The 22,143-nt window shown below is 41.4% G+C and overlaps 1 protein-coding gene across 5 annotated transcripts in view; it reads right to left on the reverse strand.

Moving 5' to 3' along the window:
* ETV6 (ETS variant transcription factor 6) overlaps nucleotides 1-22,143 on the reverse strand; it is a 120,526-nt gene that overhangs the window by 79,763 nt on the left and 18,620 nt on the right. For 2 of the 5 annotated variants that reach the window (XM_072923647.1, XM_072923645.1), the window contains exon 2: nucleotides 21,811-21,985. The exons of 2 other annotated variants lie outside the window; for them this stretch is intronic. The gene's annotated coding sequence lies outside the window, so the exon portion shown is untranslated. Of the gene's footprint in view, nucleotides 1-21,707; nucleotides 21,986-22,143 lie in introns of all 5 variants that reach the window. One more of the 5 variants, XM_072923646.1, reaches the window with a different exon arrangement.

Consider the following 22,143-nt stretch of genomic DNA (forward strand, 5'->3'; position numbering starts at 1 on the left):
TGACAGCAAGTCCATGATACATGCATGAGTACCACTGAAGTGCCAAAACCACTTAATCTTACATTAACAAATCACTCATGATCTGAAAAAGCTAAGTGTTTAGCACTATACTCCTTCCTACCATTTTAAGGGCATTAATCAGTAACTTTTGTCATTGCTACAGAAAAACACCGTCACCAAAGACTACTCTATTTACCATTAAGTAACGTAGTATTCTTGTTTTTGCTAAATGAGTTACTATTACCTTCTTTGAAGTACTTTAACTTGCAACCATGTAAAGTCAAATAGAATTAAATGGCAACTTGTGAATGTTGTATTAGTTTTGTAACTGTCACAATTAGGTTTTTACTTAGGAAAATGCCTGACAAGAAATCTAAGACTGAAACTTCATGTTATCTGAAGGAAAAATTCTTCCATATTCTAAGCCTCCAATAATGCACTCCAATCACAGTACACAATATACCCTTTGTAAATAAACATAGCCACAGTTTTACAGGAACATAAAAAACCATTATTATATGCTTCCTTGAAGGTAATGCATGTTATTCTCCAGAATACTGACACACCAGTGCAAGTATGGCTTTACATCCCTGCACATACAGAAGGAGAAGGAGGTACTGTAATTTCTGAGCATTTGCAGCACAGTACAAGTGCAGCCTCTCACCCTGACCTTGACCTCCAGCAAACGGAAAAGACAAATTTGGTGCTGGACCAAGAGAAGATAATTGCTTCCATGACAAACCACAGCATTATCACAGCCATGAGACAGGAAAATATACTGAGGCTGATAGAGACATCTGCAGAATGTAACATAAGCACCCTTGCCACCAAAGGGAAGGAGAGGTTTGCAAAAAACTCTGCAGACAGATTAGGTGATGTCCAAAAATAAAGGGAACACCTAGAAAGTCTTGCAGCCACCACTTGAAAGCAAGCCCAGTTCATTCTTTTGCCAGGTGCTGTTTGCTGCTCAGGAGCTTGGGTAGAACCAGAAGTTTCATCAAGAACCAGAACCAGAAGAACATCAAGAGTCCCACCACAACACCCTATAAGCACATGGAGAGAAGACTGGCAGCATGTGGAGAACACACTATTAGAGGTTTAGACCAAGTGAGAAGACAGGCCTGTTTCACTCCACCATCACTTTGTTATTTCTGCAAGTATGGCCCCTGTGGCTGTCAGCTCAGTACTGTTAAAAGACAAATTGTTCAATCTTATGTTCCTGTCTCCCACAAACTCAAGTTTCTTTCTACTCATCACTGGCCAGGCAACAGCAACCCATTAGCTAGCATTAATTCATTTTTTTTGCAGTTACCAAATGGGGATGTTCACTGTGACACAATGAAAGACGCACCTGTGGAGCTACAAGGCATTATTTGGTTTTCAGCTTCCCCAGCTCCTTCCCCAGCCCAAACCAGCCAACTCTGAGCTTCCCATTGCAGAGGTGTGGCCCTCCGTGCCCATCTGCACCTCTCACCCCTGGAGGAGAGGGACACCAGGCACTTCCAAGCATTTCCTGCTGCCATCCACAGTACAGGTAATCGAACCACACTGCAGCTGCTCACTTTGTTCATGGAGATATTTATAAAAAGAGGAACACTTCTGAAACACAACCACACAGATGCCTGCTCTGTTAATGGGCACTGGAGGATAGGTGGGAGACCCAAAGTCCTTTTCCTCCCTCCTGAAGAATGCAGGATACGTCCAAGGTCACGTCACATTGCATGCTCACTGAATCACCGCTGCAAAGACAAAGTGGCTTCAAAGGGTCTCCTTGCTTCCAAAAAAGCAAGTGGGAAATGAAATTAAACCCAGAACCCATCCACTTCCCTCAAGACCCAGTAAGGTGCTGCATCAAACCAAGGCATTATGCTTTCAGTATGTGCTGCTTTTACTGATCAATCCCCTAAAGGCATACCATAACTTGATTTATACCATGGCAGTTTCATTGAGGTTTACTGTTTTAAACAAATGCATTTGATTCATTGTTTCCTAGTATTCATAAGGAACAGGACAGCCAAAACCAAACAAGATATGGACCTGCAGTTACTTTTCCCACACATCTTGGATGTCTACAGTACTGTGTGAATTACTATTTGCAGAAGGCATTTTACAAGGAACGAAGGGGAGCTAGCTTTCCAATTCCTATTTGTGCCTTTGAAATGCCCTCTCGCTAATTTTGCATTTTTCTGTCAGCACCTTTAGCCTAAATATCAAAGCAATTTACAGACATTAGGTAAGTTTTTCTTTTTATTAGATACACAGACAAACTGAGGTACAGCAACAGCACAGCTCAAATGAGTTAAGTAATTTCAGAGTTAACCTGTCTTGAAAAAGGACAGCATGTGCCTCTCAAGGGCAATACATTTAACAATTGCATGCTGAAAGAGCTGCCCTTTAACTGTCCTGGACAGATTTCCAAAAGGTGTGGAATGGTAATGGCACAGGGAGGTCAAGACACTGGGCTTGTGGAAAAAATTAGCTTAATCCCTGTTGGTAGCATGGGCCAGTAACGTGGCTGGTAGCAGAACTGCAAGCACCAGTCCAGTTCTACAGCTGCCCCTGCTCTGTGCCCAGCCCCCACAGCCAATGCACAAGGTCACACGTGCTCCTCCAGGCTTTCTGAGGCTTTCTAGAGTCACTTTTCCAGGAGGTACCTATTGTGCTCACACCACTGAGAACAGATTGCATTCATCCACAACTCCAGGACTGCCCAATGATTCTCTCTGTGCAATCCACCAAACAAAAACACGGCTGGTGGCTCATGCTTCTAAGGTCACGCAACCAGATACTCTGCCACTAGGAATTTTTCTGAAAGTGTTTCCTAACTAGTCAAGTTTAATATTTCCCTTTGTATTATGGCCAAGAACAGTAGGCTTGTTCAAGCACAGCTTGGGAGGAAGGATAGGTAGTGCTGGTAGAATCTGCACGAACCTTACGTGCTCTTGAGCAAACAGCCTTGCTGCAGCTTAACCTACTGGTAAAAAAACTAAATCAATACACATTTGATGTGGTCCTGTGAGATTTTTGGTGATGAGTGCTAAGAAAGAGCTTGGTACTACCACATTCCTTAAAAACCACCTGCCAGGGGACTCTAGAAACCTCTAAACCTACAAGTGAACAAATGCTCAGCCCTAAACAATTACCAGCTAAAAAATTTCAAAATAGCAACTCCTGAGCATTTTGCCAGTAGCCACAAAGAGGTGACTAAAACAGATGGCATATTGCTTGCTGTCATCATTTTTGATCATTTTCTTCAGCTCACAGGGAGTCAAGGAAGTTGCACCATGAAATTTTATGTTGCTTACAGTAATTGAAGAGCTACACAAAGTCAGTTTTTATGGAAGGCACTCCCTGGGGCTTATTCTGGTGCCTGGTGCTTCAAGAGGGCCACCTGGACAACCAGCCAGGTCTGCTGGGAGTAGGACATGCTTTCACCTGCCCAACTCAGCAGAGACAGGCTGAAACACATGGCTAAAAATCAAGAGAGGGTACTAGTTCTTTCTCTTTACTAAATATTCAGCTGCTGAGAATGCCATAGATAAAGCCATCCTGTCTAAATCAAAAGCTATACTGACCGTGACTATGTAGTAGGCATGTATCTATAACAGCTGTCTGGATTCCCAAAGCCATCAAAGCACACACTAATTGCAGTTTGAAGAATTGGGGTACATCCTTTACTGATAAAAACTACCTGAACAGAATTTTCTCTGTCAGGAACACAAATAATTCATATTGCTAAAATAAAAATATTAATAAAAACCCAAAGTATCAAAATTAAATTAAAAAGAAGTCTAACAGTTGAGGATGAGGGAGGCTGGAGATAAAAATAGCTTCAGGCTTTTGATATAATTGCACCCTTCAAAACTCCAAAGCAACAGCCTTGCAATCTGATAGTCTTTTTGTCCCCTTTACTAAGTTCACTCATATGGCAGGCACAAAGAATAGACACATTTTTGTAGAAATGAAAATAAAAGAAAATAAAAGCTGCTAAGAAAGCTCTTATGATGTCCCAATTACATGATTATTTCAGTAGCTGGATAAGTGGCATAGTAAAACCACCTTTTTAATTGATAAAGCAAAGAAATGCAATACCTATTCAGCGGTTTTCAGGAAACCGAAACAGGCAATGTGGTCTGCAAATACTTTGTGCTGGACAGAAAAGGCAGCTGACCCCAATCACTGACTAAAAACTTTCTTCTATACTGCACATAATGATACCACATAGGGAGAAAGGAATTAAAAGTGAAAGCTGACACACATTTGTCTCCCAGGGTGCTGGTGTCCCGTGCCATGACATGGAAAGAGAGGCCAAGGGACCAGGAGCCAGGGGGAGCCTGTGGGGGTCTGGTTTTCCTGCTGTGGATCCTCACAGGAGTAAGTGGCTTGAGTATAGCAGAGCGGGGGGGAAGGCCTTAAGAGACAAGAGTAGTTGGGGGAAATTTTTCTGTTTGCAGGAAAAATTCAGAAGGCCCTGAGCATCTGGGCACCCAGCAGGACAATGACAGCAAGCCAGCCACAGAGCAGCACGGAGGAAAACAGCCCCTATTCAAGTAAATTAATCCTTAGGGAAGCAAGTGAGGAGAAGAGGAAAGCAAAGGAAGACAGATGCACTGTTCACCAGTGGTTTATATACAATACCAGAGCTGGATATGAAGGTCCAGAAGACCACTGTGAGATGAGTTACATGGTCTAACATAGGGAGCAGAAAAGAATCAGAGCCTCTAATGGACTGACTAGAACATTTGGGGACTTTGGTCAATGTTATAGTCTGCATACTCCAACTTCTGCCAGGGACAAAGGCTCAGACTCCAAAAAAAGCCAACTAGAGCCCTGCAGTAACAGGGTATGAATTCAACTCTCCACTTTCCTCCCCTCCCCCAGCTGCTGTCATCTTCTTAATTTCCATGGCAGACATCTCCTAATTTTTGATCCCATTAATATAGCAATTCACATCAAATCTATAGCAGCATAATCAGCACACTATCAGTAATTAGAGAAATTAAAACAAACACAGCTCTCTGGAATGGACCTTATGCAAAGCAGCACTGCAAAAGATTAACACCTTGTTTCCTGGGCAGAAAGCAGAGATTGTGTCAGTAACCTCAGCAATTTTGTGAAGTTCAGTTCCTCCCTGACTCCTCCTTCCAGCCTGTCCTCCCTGCACAGGGAGGGGCAGGTGATGGCTCCCCTCTCATGCCTCAATCCTTATTCAAGCAAATAAAAACCAAACACAGTGGTGCAATGGTTCATCACAAAGGGAAGGGGAAAAGAGACAATGGGGAAATTCATGCTTCTCCCATAGTGATTACAGCCACTGTCCTAATTCAATTAAAATTGTACAGACAGCAATACCAATGCACTCGAGTGCTATACAGAGGCAGCTTGAGGAGGTCAATGCTGTCACTGGAAATGCCATAATACAGCTGCATTATTGTATAAGCCCTCCAAAATATTTCAAATTAGCAAGTACCAAAGAAGGAAAAATCTAGCTTAACCACACACTTAAAAAGTATTTCTTTGCTGCTACTATGGGGGAATAGAAAGTAGAACAGGCCATGTGAAAATAGTATCAGGTAAAACTAGAAGATAAAACTAAGGCAAAAAGCTCAAAGGATCAATCATTTATTTGTATAATAAAGAATTTCATCTGTAAATATCCCAGCTAGGCAGCAGAAAATACCCAAGAGGCAGATTCTAGTTCAGAATTTGGAAGTAGAATCATCATAGTCCAAACAGGAGTAAAGCCTTATCTATCCACCCACCCTTCTGCAGCAAGGCTCCAAGAAGAGGCAGCAAAGCTGGGACTTGGCCCCTCTGACCTACTACTTCATGGCTGAAGTCAACCATGGATACAACTGCCTGACATTAAGCAACTATCTGCCCCCAGCCCTTTTCAACATGCAACTCCAAAATCTGCATCCTGGGGTTGTCACTGCAACGCTCCTCTGAACAACTTGCTACTGACCTTTGTTTAAGCAGGGCATGGAAAAAGCTGGGCCACTACTGTAACCCATAGGGTCCCTTTGGCATCTATACTAGGGTTTGTTGGTACAGTCACTGCACACAAAGCACCACAGAAGGCTCAAGAGAGACAGTTAATTGTACAGCTAGGGAAAAAAAAACACCACACGAGGCTTTGAAGTACTGTGGCCAAGTGAGTAAGCAGCAGGGAAGTAAGGAAGGCAACAGCAAAGAACTTTCCAGGCTTAGCTGCACGTCAGAGATATTTCACGGCACTTTTTTTGTTCTCCTTTCTAAAACAGGCAGGGCTGGGAAGCCTCATCTCTGTAACATAGGGTGGTTGTACAACCCTGCCTGTGTGCGTGGGAATTAACACCCTGAACACTCTTACTGCAGTCATGTGCTCATTTCAGGGCAAGGTTCCTGGAGGCCATGAAACTGAGATGGCAAGACTAAGGGGAAACATGGTGTACAGGGAGCTGCCCTCTCAGGAGTTATGGGAAAGCTCCTCTTCTGCATCTCAGGGCTGGCATGGCTCAAGTGTTTTTACTTGGTTGCATTACTGAGCTGTCAAAGTTGCAATGTTACTGTGCATTCAAACACATATCCAAGGACAATCATCATTTCTGATCTTCCTACCATGGCTGAGCATTGCTTTCTGAACACTTCTACTGAAGCTATAGTTACATGAACAGGGTCCTTCACAAAAGAGGATATTAAATATTTACATAGCACAAATCACAGGTCAGAACTGTCACACAGATGAGGTCAACTCATTCACTGTCTTGGGATATCTAAATGCCCATCAGTTAAGTAGCGAAAAAAATCATGGGAGAGTAATTCACATAAAAGTCACAGCTTCTTTTAACCCTCAGTCACTGATGGAAACAGAATTCCTGTAGAGCTGCAACATCCTGAAATACACATTTTAAAAATACTACTTACAAATACAAGAAATTGCCCTTCTTGGTCCCAATAAGCAGCTGGATCCTGCTCCCATCTGTACCTGCAAAATTCTTCAGTGAATTTTATTTAAGTGTTTCTGGTCCAGATTTACACTGGTGGAAGTAAAATCCACTTATGGGCCTCAGTCTCTCTTCTCTAGTAACTTAAGCTTACTTACTATTGGCATACACAGCACCCCTGCATTTCCACCACAGCATTTCTCCACACTTAGACATCTGGCAGACTTTCCATGAAGAAGGACATGCCAAATGCTCAGAGAAACCTGAGAATGCCATGCCAAGGTCTAATGTGGCACCTTACAGTTTTTAATCCTGAAGATTCAAGTAGTGCCACAGTAACCCAGCACACACAGCATGGCAGGGAAGTGTGTGCCACATCCCCTTGCTCCAAAATACTTCTAAGTAGGTAAAAACAATTTTCCAGAGATAATCTAGGCCAGTCTGGGAATAGGACAGCTATAATAAGGGCTGCTGGTGAAAAAATGGGCAGAACTACTTGACTAAAACTAAACAGAATCTTCAACAAGAGAAGACAGCCAAATAAAATACCCATTCTCAAAGACTGTCTTAGTAAGCTCATCCAGAAACAAGGATCATGGATGTTTGCCACTATAAAATATCATGAAGATTCAGATTATTCAACTCCCAACACATTAAATGCAGGGGGAGTTCCTGGAAAGGGCCATACTTGCACTGACCTTGACTACTGTACAGACACTGGATATGGAAGAAACATCAAATTACAATCTTCCTCTCCCCCTATTCTTTCATCTACTCCAACTACTTACTTCAGTGTAAGCAACATCAAGATCAGTGTGACTAGAAAAGGAAGCTCTAGATGACAAAGGAGAGTATATAAAAAACAGTTTGTAGGATTTCACTTAGAATATTGCATCCTGTACATTTGCAGGCTCTTCATCCTGCATCATACATACACACATCCCTATGTATGCAAGACAGGCAAGTTTTACAAGAGTCAAACGACCTAGCTTGTAAGGAAGGAATAAAAGAACTACTGAGATGGACAGAAGAATGGACAGATACAGCACAACACCCAAAAGGAAATACAAACAGAGAAAAGAGAAGGTAATCTGGAAGACATATTGCAGAAGGATAAGCTAGTAAGAAGCTGTGATCAAAACAAAGATGCATTGGGAGACCACTGAAAGAAGCTGAATTACATAAAAAAAAACCAAAATCTCCAACAGGTCTGCCTGTACAAAAATTAGATTTTTTTATTTAACAAGCTATTTAGCAGCTTTTGTAAGGTCTCTTCAGTCAGCAGTCTAATAGTATGAGAATGGAAAGTAGAAGAAACTGACCATTTTGCTGATCATCAGACACTAAAATACTAAGAAAAAGAAAACAAAGCACCTGAGGGACAGCACAAGGCACAGTAACATCTTTTATTTCATACAAAACATGGTCCTTCCCGCACAGGACCATCAGGATTGGCAGAACTTTAAGGGGAGTTTTAAAAACATTTGTACAGAAACAGCTGGTCACGGTACTGCATATCTGATCCAAAAGAAGAATAGATGTGATTTCATATGTGTTCAAAGAGAAGCTGAAGCTCCTGAACAAGACATACATTCAAGAAGTGGTAAATGACAGGAAAAGAGTAGAGCCTGAATTCAACAATATGGTCTATATTCCATGGACAATGACAGGGTCAAGTGATGGATCTTTATTAAATGCTTTCTCCTGCATTAATGCTGCACACTCTAATGATTTGACCATTGCTATTAACAAATCTGCCATGTCCCTGCCTGGAGCTAATAAGTAATTAACTAAGCAGGTGAATATTCTGTTGCGTAAGGAGAGCTATTAGCAATCCTTTCCCAACTGCTCTGAAAACAAGAGATGCCTTCCAGGTATGACCTGTCCATGTGACAGGGTACACCCCACACAGACCTTATTCCTTCACTCTGGAAATTCCAGGGACACTCCCAGCACTCAGAAGAGGAACAAGTGGATCACCTCCTGTACAGGGCTGCTGCACAAGGCTGGGGGGCAGATGCCAGACACCAAAACACAGGATAAAACTAGCTCTGCAGAAGAGGTTTGTAGAGAAACAGTGAGGACACAAGTTTGCCTGTTCCCAGACCTGCTGTGACTCTCCAAAACAACTTGTGGCACTACCACAGCCAACAGGACAATGGAATAAATGCTGAGGCCCTCAGGTGTGTCAAGCCCTGTGACAAATCTCAGTTTAGCTGCTTTTCTTCTGCCATAGCTTTTCCTGTTCATTAAGTTCCCCAACTGTTCTAATTGCTCCTTTCAACCTCTGCATCACTTTTTGTTCTTCCTCAAATTATTATTTTGTTTTAGCTCATAATCCTGAAGCATTGGTTATGATGTTGTTCCTGGCAGAACCGAAGCACAGAAGTTTCACTCTGGTTATCTTTGGCTTGTTTTCACAACTAAGCATTGCTGGCTCACATCTGAATGGACACTGTAGTGAGAGCCACTCCACCCTTACCATAAGACTGCCTCTGACCTGCAAATATTGCCCGACTACAGAAGTGAGAAGCTTGGGAACTAAGCCAGCTGAAAAAGGAGTAAACTTCAGATGTATTTAAAAAATAATAAAGTACTAATCATAAGCCCATTTTAACTCATTCTGAAGGCTTCTTCACGGTCCTTATTACCACACTATTTAAATATGGACTATAATACCTTTAGTACTTTCTTGCAATGAAGGGAAGTGTTATTACACTCACCTTTACAAGTGGAGGGACCAAAACACAAGCAGATTAGGTACCAAATCAGGATATAGAGGCTGAGGAAAAACCTTCTTTGACACCTTAGAAAACAGTATGTTCTCCCAAGAACTCTGTTTGGCTATGAACCCCACTGTTAGGACTTGACATTTATACAGTGACAGCACTCAGAAGCAAACACACACCTCACCATTGCCAAAAGTGTTCCAGAAATAGTGAGCAGGGGACAGCCCTGATGAGCTCAAAGCCAAAATACTCAAGACAGGGAAGCACCACGGGAAGGGCCTGTTTGAATCTTAGTTTACAGCTAGGAACAGAGGTACAAGAAGAAGTAACAAGTTACCTAAATCCCATTTCAACACTCTACCCACACGGCCACGTTTCTGGGGTTATGCTGCTGCTCTAGAAACAGAAGGATGAACTACAAGGGAAATAAAATTACATGGATAAGTTGCAAAAGCTCTCAGAATGGTATCATTTTGCATTTTAGCATTGATTTTAAACATCCTCCTCATGGGAGGGAACTTCTGATTTCTAACGCTCCTCCTTGTCAACACACTGACTGAAATCTCTCAGCTCACAAGTGGCAGCAGAGGTGGCCGCAATCAGAAGGGAGTTTCAAAGCAGAAACACATCCCTCCTTTGCCACGAGAATCAGGACAGAGGCACTCCAACCCTTCCCACGGTTATGCAACGGCACAGATCCATTTGGGAAGGCAGGTTTCCTCACCCATCCCAACTCAGAGCTACACAATCTTAAATACCAGCACAGCTCTCTCCTGGTACAAGCAAAGCAAAACAGGGGGACATCAATCACTCCCAGTTAATCAAGAGGGTGTGTTTAACACCAGAGCTGAGCTGTGAGACTGTCAGAGGAAATGGGGGAAGGCAAAAAAAATCTGCTTACAAGAACCATGATAAAAATGCTTCTTCTGTTCCTACAGCCATGAAGGTGACTGAGACAATATTCCCAGCATCTGAGGGAATGTTCCTTCCAGCAAGCACTCCAAGCCCCTTCCATCACATGCCCATCCCCACAGTCCACCTCACACACAGCAACAGCTGAAGTTTTCATTAGGAGAAAATAAACCCCCTTTTTTTAAGCTGGCAACAACGATGTAAAACTTTTCCTGGCATTTCTCCTGTTTATACAAGACCTGCCAAACCGGTTGTGTGATTTTTACACTGCTTTCTTTTCCACAAAGTCCTTCGAAAGGCAGAATAACAGAAAGCAACTAAGGAAAAAGGTTGGTTATATAGGTCCAAAGATCAATCCTTGGTAACACAGCTGAAAAATCAAAAATTAACCAGAATCCTCCTAAATTTATTTTGACTATCTGAAGACCATAGTTGTTTACATTTCTTATTAAAACTGTGTTGAAGTAGAACAGCTGTTTTGAATAGTGGAAGGCAGTGCCATTTAAAATTGTTTAACAGCTAAAGAGATAAGTTACATAGCAGATAAAATGGGAAACTAAGGCACAGAGTAGTCAAATGAACTGCTCAAGGTAAGCTGAGGTAGAGATCAGGTCTTCTGAGCAACCAGTTGGTTTCCTGCATATTTGGCCTGTCACTTGTACATTGCACATGTCTAATTCCCAGCCAGCGCTGAGATATGGATGCCTGAACTCCAACAGCAAACAGTTCTGAACCCCAGAAACTGATGCCACTTTATCCTCCTATAAGGCAGTAGGCAAAAAATTATTCATCAGTGCCTGGCTCTAAGTCTGTTGCCAGGGGTCTGAAGACCAGAAGCAGTAACAAATGTTAGTAAACATTTCTCTCAATACATGCAATCTGGCTAAAATCAAAATGTTACACCAAAAATAGCCTTTTCAATTGCTACATAGGGTTTTTTTTATGTTGAGGATTGTTGTTTTGGTTTGTTTTTTTTTCAGAATAACAATCTTGAGCACAGCAGCATACTGTGCTGCTACACTTTCCACTTGCCCTTTGATTCAGAAGAAATTTCTGTTTTGATATTAATTTTGCTGTCCCCTTGCACAATCCTGAAGCAAAAATAAAAGTAAAATGCAAGTTTAACTTTCTGTTTGGAGTGCTCTTACCTTGCTCTATTGTCAAAATCTACCCCCAGAACAACAACAACAACAAAAAAGCTACAGACATTAAAATAAAGGTAATAAAAAAAGAAAGAAAAAATTCAGTGGGGTGTACCAAAGCAGTCACCTACTCCAGAGCCCAGGGTGAGCAGTGTTGGCTCAGGTGTCCCCATCTCCTGTGATGCACCTGAAGCACAGCCTTCCCCAGCCAGCGAGGCTGCGCTCGCTCACCCGCTCACTGTGACTGACACGGCAAATACTCATTTCCACTGGGCTGGATAATAAAGGATGAGATAAAACCTTGAGCAAATAAACGGGCAAAGTTCGAGCCCACAGCTGCTCCTCATGGGTAACTCTGAGCTGACACACCTGTTGCTTTGGCAGCCGGTTTAGCTCCCTAAGGCTGGGCTTTGCAGGGCTGGGTGATGTGCTTACACAGGATCTGCCTGTCAGCCTGAAAGATCCCTAAGTGATTTACAAACAATTTAGGAAGGATATACAGTCTCACTGTGCAGCAAGTGAATAGGCACCACTCCTTACACACCTTCAACCAAAAAAAAAAAAAAAAAAAAAAAAGCAACTCAGAAAGCTGTTGAGAATCCTTAAAATCACCCTCAATGAGAATAACCTCCTAACACTGCAAGCCCCACAGAAACACCACCCCTAATATCTGCAAACTGCCTGAGTGTCCAGCTCCCTCAGTGGCCACCTCAGAGGAATTGAACAGTAACATCTACATTCATAACCACATAGCAGTACAAGAAAGGATCCCTAAAACAGACTGGATGCTTATAAATCATGTGCATCAGTCTTCATAGGCATAGTGAGGCCATCCCACAGACTCCTCCTCTACAGCCTGCATCCTCGAGCTGCTTTCAGGCTCAGACAGATGGACATCCCACTGATGGCAAGTGTGATTCTTCACACCAGGAGAATCCAATCAGAATTAGACACTGGGCACATGGCGGGATGATATCCACGCAACAAACTGCAGTTGTCATGCAGTCAACTACAGACCACTCCATTTGCCTCCTGCCTTCAATCCAGTGCTAAAATTACATAACTTTGTGAGCTGCAGCAGAAAATAAAACATATTTTAAAATTTATTTAGCTTCTCCCTATCCCCATCCAAACTGGAATCACAGTGCAGTGATCCAAGGTCCCAGAGTGGAAATATTAAAGCTACTGATTCATTTAAAAGCAGAGTAAGCCTGGTTTGGATGGAAACCTAAAACTTTTTACTGGCTTAACTGATGTAGGCGAAACAGCGGACAGTCTCTCAAGCAATGCTCTTCTATCTTTCAACCTGTGTATACACATACACTTATGCTGTAGATGCATATTATTGCATATCTCTATTTCAACTTCAATCTTAATGCCAAAAATTATAGTATTAATCAGAAACCTGTGCTGAAACTCACCTCAACCTGCATGTATGCAAAAATAAAAGTAAGATCTTAATATCTGATGTTGCATGAACTAAGCTGAAAAAATCCCTGTGAGCAAGAATGTACATTCCTACTGACCAGAACTAGAGGTTTTGCTAAATACTGGAAACTGCAAACATGGAAAATAGATACTAGAATTTTTAGAGACTGGAACTACTTGCTCCTATTACTTACAATACCTGGCTGTTGACATAGTCCGTGATACCTTGCAGCATGGTAATACCCCTGGCCATAGCTGAGCTTGTAATTACAAAACAGATGGGGGAAAAAACCAAAACAAATCAAAAAACCCAACAACACCAAAAAACCCACAAAAAACCAAACCAAACCACTACCACCCTAAAACTCCAAAACATCAATCCTCTTGGGAGATGAACATAACACCCTTGGCACATCAGAAATTATTATCAGATGTAGCCAGAGCTCCTAGTTTGGAGACAGAATGAGGAATCCTGTTACTAAGAGACAGGTGGAAGCTTAAGGCATAAATTCTGTAGTGCATGGGAGAAAAGAAAAATGGGAAACAATGCTATCTCGCAGATATAGCAGAGAACATGAAAAAGAATCAGATCTCACTGTTGAGGATGGAAAGGAAACACAAGACACCCAGGAGAGCACAAGAGAGGAAACACCACAAGCCCCCCTTGTCCGTAGAAACAGCCAAGACTCTTACCTTCAAGAGCTGTGCATGTCAGAAGAAGCATAAACATCTTGTTTTTGTTGAAAGTGGTGGGGCTCCTTCCACCCCCTCCACACCATGGAAATACAAATGCTAAGGGCACTAGCTATGCAGACTTCAGAAAAAAATGTAAATCCAAATACCTCAGCAAGCCCTAAAGAACAGTCCTAGAGATGAGAGGGAGAGATGGAGCTTTCACTATTCAGAATACAGGTGGTGGTGCTATTAATACAATGAAGGCAGTTTTGTTTTGTTTTGTTTTTCCTAAAAGAAAATAATTTTATTCCACCCTCACACCCAGGCAACATTAATCCTTTTGATTAAACCAAATTGCAAGATTTCTTTTGGTCAGACAACACCAGCTGCATCTGAAAAAATACTTAGATAAAGCCACCTCCATTCTTTACAGAGATGCAACTCAACACTAATCCTGTTATAAAACTCATTGCTATGTAAGTGGTCATCAAGAAGCCCCTTTATCCTCCATTAATTTGAATCTATTTATCCCAATAGGAGAACAGACATTGCCCCAAACAGTCAGTGTGTCACTGATCTCAGAAGTGGTGTATCAGCCCAGGACAACCACCCAAAAAGGTCATCCTGAAGTCCGTGTTGGCTAGTAAATATTACACCTGTGCTAGTAAATGGGAGTCAGTTGTAATCGCATCCTTTGAATTCACACTGGACCACAAATTGCCACCTAGCCAAAGCCCTGGGTTTAATGAACAACTGCAGAGATTGAACTCCTGTTCCTCACTGCCCTGTCACCAGGAGCTACAATCCAAAACCATTTTAGAAAGAAGGGAATGCATGAGTGCTCTTTACCTGCCCCAGAGCAAAGTCCAGGAGCCACCTGAAGCCATTGGGGGGTCAGACCTAGGCAAAAGTGACCCTCAGGTTAAGCAGAGGCATTTGATTAGCTACACACAGCTGCTGAGTTAATGTACTGGAATGGCTTACACTCTGCTATTTTCCTAACTGAAGCTTTGGCAACAAGAAGTTTCAACCACTTCAGCTCAAGAAGAAAGCAGAACTCTAGTGGAGGTAAGGATGGGTATGCAAACAGGAAAGGGAGTAATGGGGAAACTGGAGTTACCAGGTATACTGACAGAGCAGTGAGGACAAATCTTTAATGGGCAGTCTCTCAAAGTGTTTGGTTTTTCTTCACTTCCTACTAAGTCATGCTATTTAAGGTATGCAATCTAGACCACTATTCAAAAACAACCAAAAAAACCCACACCACACTTCCCTACTCCAAAAAATCTAGCACAAGTAATACAATCTGTGTTTTCATATATTATGTACACATTTGACATATCTATGTTCCCCATAAAATTATTCAACTTCTGCCAGCCAATTTGTACAGCAATGAGGGTAACCCCAGGTGCAAGCTCCCTGACACAGATTTACAGGGCAATGATATCATTAAAGAACATTATTATCTGCACAACTATCTTTTTCTTTACCTATAAATTTCAGACATTTGTTTCAGAGAACAAGGGAAGAACAAACAAAAAAACCTTTGCTCACTTACACAAACACTAAATCTAGGCCAAGAGTAAATCCTCAGCATCCAGAAAGACAGGATTAATTTCTAAACATAAGGCAGTACTTTCCCATGCTAACTATCATTGAGCCATCTCAGTATAGACAGCAAAAGCCTAAATAAGCTTTGATGGCTGAGAAGCAGGACCTGACTGAACCTTGAGAGCAGACTAGCAAAGGCCACATGGATCCTCTCTGCAGTGGAGGTTATGATTCTCTGATGCATCTATATAATCTCTGGCCAAAATGCCAACTCTGTCTTCAGAAAACTTCAGATCTATATATAAAAAAAAATCCATACCTTATTATTTCATGTGATATATAAGCACATTAAGGATGATTGTACAAACTGGATGTCTCGTGCTGTTTCATTGCTTTTGTTCAGCTAGACTACAGCAATATAATTCTTTATTCAAAGACCTTTGAAGCCAAAAGGGGAAATCTTACAGGAAGAAAAAACCAATCAAACAAACCAGAAGTTATTTCTTCAGTTAAATTTTAATTGCACTGAGGCAAGATTTCCTTCACCACTGTAAATCCCCGAAGTCTACCTGAACCTTGACCTCATTTTCTTCAAGCTTTATGCAAAAAACAGGCTTTCAGACAACTTGGATTCCTCTTAATATCCTTACCACGGGAATGGCTGTTCACACTTCTCTTCATGGCTGCTGAAGCGTGTCTCATGTCTCCCATGTTAAGATTTCAGGTGGGGAATTAGCATTAGGGACAGACAGATTCTCAAGAAGTGAAAGATGCTGCTCTCATGATGACATTATAATGAAAAGTCACAGGAGAAATTTCCTGCCTCTCTCAACTATGTCAAAACAGAGTTTTATCAAGTACAAACCCTATCTGAAGTTTTGCCTCCATGGCTCTCTGGAGGTAATATTACAAAATATTTCCTTTTAAATCAGCTGCTTCTGTCAAACTGCAAACATTTGATCATGGAGTCCTTAATAAATGTTCAGCATCAGGCAATTTGTGAGGCAACTAAACCATGGCACAGAAGAATGGTTCCAGCAGAGAAGGAAAAGCCTGTTGTTACATGACAGGTCACAGGTACCTGCCTTTGGACAGAGTTGAGAGAGAACTAGCCTGCCTCTCCCTAGGGTCATTCCACTAACGCCTATGCTCCTTGCTTAATCCTGCCTCATGTCCTGTGCCACATCCTTCCTAGCAAAACATGAAATCAGCAGGAAACAGAGATGGTTTAGGGACTACACTGCGCTGCTGCCGAGCACAAGCCTGCTCATGGCCACAACAGCTAAATTTAGTATAAAAGAGAGGGCCTGGAAGAAGGGCTGCTCTGCACCAACCCATCTGCTCTTTTCCTCCCTCCCTTCCCCTGCCCTTTCAGGAAGCAGAGTCACTTTCATGCCAGGCATGAGAGGGGGTTGAACACGGAGCTGAGCAGATGTTGCAAGCACCTGATAGAGGGCCATGAACACGAACACACAGAGAACATGCTGGAGCAGCAGAGGGGCCATGGTTTGAAGGGAGCCGCACGGTGCCTCTGCCCAGCTGAGCTGGGATCACAAAATGCACCATGGCCATGAAACTACAGATGATGAAAACTGCTAGGGGCTAATTTCAATAACCTGAACCTGGAACCCAGTCTGTAGGCAGATGGGAATGGCCCCTCAGCCCTACAGCACCCAGCCCAAGCCCCATGCCAGGGGTGTGTAAGTTCACAGCACAATTTAGGCTATGAAGAAGAAGAGTCTCTTTGTCCCCACCTACTTACAAAATAAAGGACCCTCCAAAACAAGCCCTCTTCTACCAACAAATAAAGCAAGTCCCACTGATGAAAATTCCTACCATCTGCTTTCCATTTTTTTCCTATAATGGAAAAATACATTCTCTGCTATTTTTAAACAGAATTTGTTTGTAGTCCTAACGTCTTTGCTTTCTAATAAACACTTTTACCTCAATATCTAGATGCCACTAAGAAAGTAGGCTTCAGAGATGGGGAAAATCTGTTTCACCATTTAATGAAAATGACAATGTTCTAACTTAAAATATATCTGCTACCCAGAATACATCAAGGAAAAAAAAAAAAATCCCAAACTGATAATTTTTATTAAACTGGATTGGGAAGCAACTACAGAGGCAAAGCTGAAAAAATAAGCCTTCTGTAGGCAGGTGGAATGGAGGTGGAAGGGACAAATAATATGGCGATACATACTTGAGGCAGCACCTCTTCAGTTTGGATTAATTGCAGGCAGAACATTATGTCTGACCAGGTCTTCAACTAGATTTCTCCAAGTCCAATAATGATAAGCTTCTATATCTGCTTTAATTGATATGAGCTTTTAGGACAGACTGATAGCAGACATCTGAAGAGAGGAAGTAATACAGAGAAGTGGCAGATTTTCTGCTTGTGGGTAACAAAATATGTCCTTATATTTATGGGGAAAAAAAGTGTTTCTCCTGAAATCAGATATGAAAACTTCTTTTTCTCCATCATGGAGAACTCTATTAAAAAAAAAAACAAAACAAAAAAACCCCACCTTTTTTTGACATTTTTCATGGGAAATGCTGTGCTCTGTTTCTATGTAACAAAACATGCTACAGAGAGGTAACAGTACATGTGGTTATAACAAAATGGCACGGAAACACACTAACTCACCCTGCTATTTCCGTATTTGTACATGAATTTATGTATTGCAAAGAAAGGGACTGAATAAGTCCCATTTTAAGCTTTTATTTTTTTCTTAACTCCTTCTTTGTTTCTGAAGTACATGCTTTAAAGTTAACACATCATCACGTGGGTGAATGTCTAAAAACTGTCTTGTGAAATGTCTGGAATTAATATTGTATCTGTGCAGTGAATTCGTCGGTACTCACATTAACAGAAAAGTTCGGATGTTAAAGGAACAGATAAAAAGACAAGAGTAATATGGCGGTTTGGAAAATGAGTTTAAAAGGCTTAGGCCTGCAGATATTGTTAGATCCATTAAAAAAAATAGAAACTGTAAAATCTCAGCCTTAAAGTCTGCTCCAAGTCCACTCACAGGATCTATACACACATTATAAAAAGAGTTAATTTACTGAGTGTTTTGATTCACCTGTAGTAGTGGGAAAAGGCAATGACACATGGCTTTTCCTCCAGATTACTCCAGCATATCTATAATAGGGGCTCCCATTAAAATGTGAGAGTGGACAGGTTTGATCCCTAAACAAAGGGGCAACACTTGTGCTCTCTTACTCCTGTGGGACCACAATCCTGTCATCAAGATCTGTACATACACAGTGTCCCACTGATGTCACAGGCACAGAACTGTACCTACACAGACCTGAATGTGGGCTCAGGAGTGTGGCCAGGGCCCACAGTAAGGACTTCTGCACACCTGGGTCTGGGGGAGGATGGATGTTTTAGTCCAATTCTATAAATCACAACAACTACAGTTCAGGAAAGACTCACACAATGTGGCTGTGCTGATGTAAAAAGCGTTTCACTTTAGTGCCTTTCACCTCTGTTTAAAACACCTTGCCTACAGAAAGTGAGCAAGAAGCATAGCTATTGAGATGAAGCCATTGCCTGATTTTTATTCCAGAGTAGCTCCCCACATGGAGACAGTTCTGGAATTGAAGTATTTTTGATCCAGAATAATTATGTTGCTAGTAATGTGGGCAATCTATTCCATGGTAACTGAAGTACAGCAGGACAGCCCTTCCAGAAGAATTGAGATGGTTACACACCTCCACAGACACTCACAGTAGCCTAGGCTGTAAGGAACACAACATAGATCTGAATGCCAGCTAAAAACAGTGGGAGTCTTCCCAGTGACTTCAGTGGGCTTTGGCTGAGGCACCATGTAAAGGAAATTGCTTAATTCCTGTGTATTTTTAAAAAGGATTCTAAAAAAAACCCCTATCATATAAAACTGAGCCGCAAGCCTGCAGGCGTTCAGACACGAGCACATTTGTACAACTGCTCCTGGTGTGTGAGCACCACATCTCTGCACCAAGAGCTGACAGAACAAACCATTAACCCTTGGCTTTCCCACTGACAGGCAGACCAAAAGTCCCAAAGCTTGTATAACCATCAGCTGTGCCTTGCTTTAAGCTACCATCCTCTTTTATAACTTGAGCAATATGAATTAACAGTGTGAACTGAGAACATCAAGGTAAAAAAAAAAGGAAAAAAAAACCCACCCAAAAAACCTCCATACCATATTTTGTATTTCCTGGGGGATTTATTTCATAATTGTTTAAGTTTCAGCATCAGTAATCTATTATTTTTTTTAAGGATAAAATCTTTCCATCTAAAAATTCTAACCAGATGTGAATTTCAGACTTCCAAATTTGGGAATGTTTAGATCAAGAGCTGTGTTCTAGTCTTTTAGCTATAATCATCACTGTAAACACTTAAGTTTTCAATTATTTCACCCTCAAGTTATTAAGATGCTCAACTTATATTTAGCTGAAATTAAGTGCAGGTCCAGAAAATCTCAGTAGACATTTAGAGGATCCAGGCCTAAATCACAGAACCTTAGATCACAGAAGGTTTGTACAATTCTGGAAATCTATTTATGAAAGTTTACCAAAATTTTTGATGCAAATCTCAAGTATGGCGATTACCTGGGTGAGCTAAGAGTAAGTTTTGAAATGGGTACGTGTGCCTCCCTTTGATTTGCATCACAAATTGTAGGTTTCTAAGGGGGAGAAACTCTCTTTCTTTAGCTGGGTCTAATACTGTGGCGTCTGAGAAGTTGCAGAGATAAGCAATCCCTTTCTGAACCACTAGTTCTATCTGCCCTGTGCATCTCCCAAAACAAACGGGAAAAATGAGAAAATATTCCTTGTGTTGTGGCTCTAGCTTTCTACTAACCATTTAATAAATTTAATTCAACCTTTTATTAAATCATTTAGCCATTTAAAAAATCATTATATTATTTACATAAATCTTAACCCTTCTGGCTAAGGGATTAGATGTTAACTCAATGCCTACTAATTTGGTAGCACCTTTACTGGCAGGGACCAATTTTTGTTCTCATTACACATATTAAGACATCATTTCACTCCTTTCAATCCTTTTCAGAATTTGCTTCTCTCTGAAAACAAAGTTATCTGCACGCTCCAGACATCAAAGACAGCATCAGTCTATTGCTGCTACTGCTTGTGCCTATGATCTGTGGTGTAAGATGTCTGCGGATTGCTGAATGCTTCATAAGACAACAGAGGAATATTTTTTTAATCAGATTTTTTTTCTTAAATGCAGGGATTACAGAGGCACAGGCAAGGAGCACTCAGAGAACTAAAGGAGTCACCCATAAAAAAATCTAGCTGTCTCCAGGATTGGACCAAAAAAAAAATCTACTTCAGGCTAACTCTTCAGACAGCCTACAGTAGTCTCTAATTTTAGAAAGTAACATTACTTAAAAGTAAATGTAGCAAGAAATAACATATATTGCATGTAAAAATATTATATCTATAGTGTATATGTATGTGTATATATACATATATAAAATCTATACTGCACTTAACGCAGCATATAACAATAACATAATACATTTTCATCCTTAATTTATGAGCTGGAATTTACGTCAGTGGCAATTAATAATGGAAACTCCCATTGGTTCTAATCAGAGTGGATTAAGTCCTGATGCTAAGATTGCAACACTCACAAAAATCCTGGATCTATAGATGGAAAGAAACAAAAGTATATAAAATCCTGGGATATGATCCTGAAATTTGTTCTCTCATAAACAATGTCACTGAGAAAATCCAACCCAGATGAAAGGTCTGAATCATATCCTTCCAAAATCAGTGGCAAAGGCTGATCAACATGCCCAAAGGGATATAGTGAACTGAGGCTGGTCTTCAGAGGAGAAAAATGAATGGTGTCTCATGTGATACATGAAGAGAATGCAGCAGCAAATGGAGTTGTAATGCTTTCTAGGCACTGTAATCCCACAACCTTACAAACAGCTCCTGAGCTGAGATCCTGAAAAATGTAGTTTTCTTGAGATTGACAAATTGCTGCTCTTAAAAGAAGGAAGCTGGCTGTCAGACCTTGGGGTTCATTAAAGCAGCTTCCAGGGCTAACACAAGTCTGCCTGTTAGCACAACCATGAAGCATTTCATGCCAGGATAATTGCAAAGACTGAAAGTCTCTTTGAAGACAGACAAACAGATGTATTGGAACAATCACTGCTCGTTTGGTTTGGGGTTTGGTGCTGGTTCAGGTTGGTGTTTGTTTTTAAACAGAGCTTCTACACTGCTTAAATACTCAATGCATGATTAATATGGGTCATTACACTGCTGCATTAAAGTGTTTGCTTGGTGACCCTGTGCTGTCGCTGTGTTTGTTCTGGGCTCACCTGGAGGTCTAGGAGTTTCTTTTCAAGTCAACTGCATCCAAGAGCCACCTGTCAAACAAGCTTGTTTTCATCTCCTGCAAGCCAACTACTGCCACTTTCTCACCGTTCAGATGACTCTTTGCTCCACCTTCTGCATCCTTAATGATAAGACAGGTTCTACAGGCCAGATGTTGACACCAGCTGTGTCGTGGCTGACAGCTTGGGTGATTCCAATGGGTTGGCATGAGTGGGCACAGCCCTGCAGTCTGGGTTCAGACAGAATCGCTGTTTACGATGCTCTGAAAAGAGGAAACGGTAAGGGAGCTATTGCCATGCACATCATTAAGCATATGCTTAAACTTTTTGTTGAACAGGTGCCCAAAGCACCAGGCTAAAGTGAAACAGGTTGCTATTCCCATATTAGCATTGTAGGTGCAACATAAGCTGCTTTTTTCTC

This window comes from Taeniopygia guttata, chromosome 1A (assembly GCF_048771995.1).
Source record: "Taeniopygia guttata chromosome 1A, bTaeGut7.mat, whole genome shotgun sequence".
NCBI classification, from domain to species: Eukaryota; Metazoa; Chordata; class Aves; order Passeriformes; family Estrildidae; genus Taeniopygia; species Taeniopygia guttata.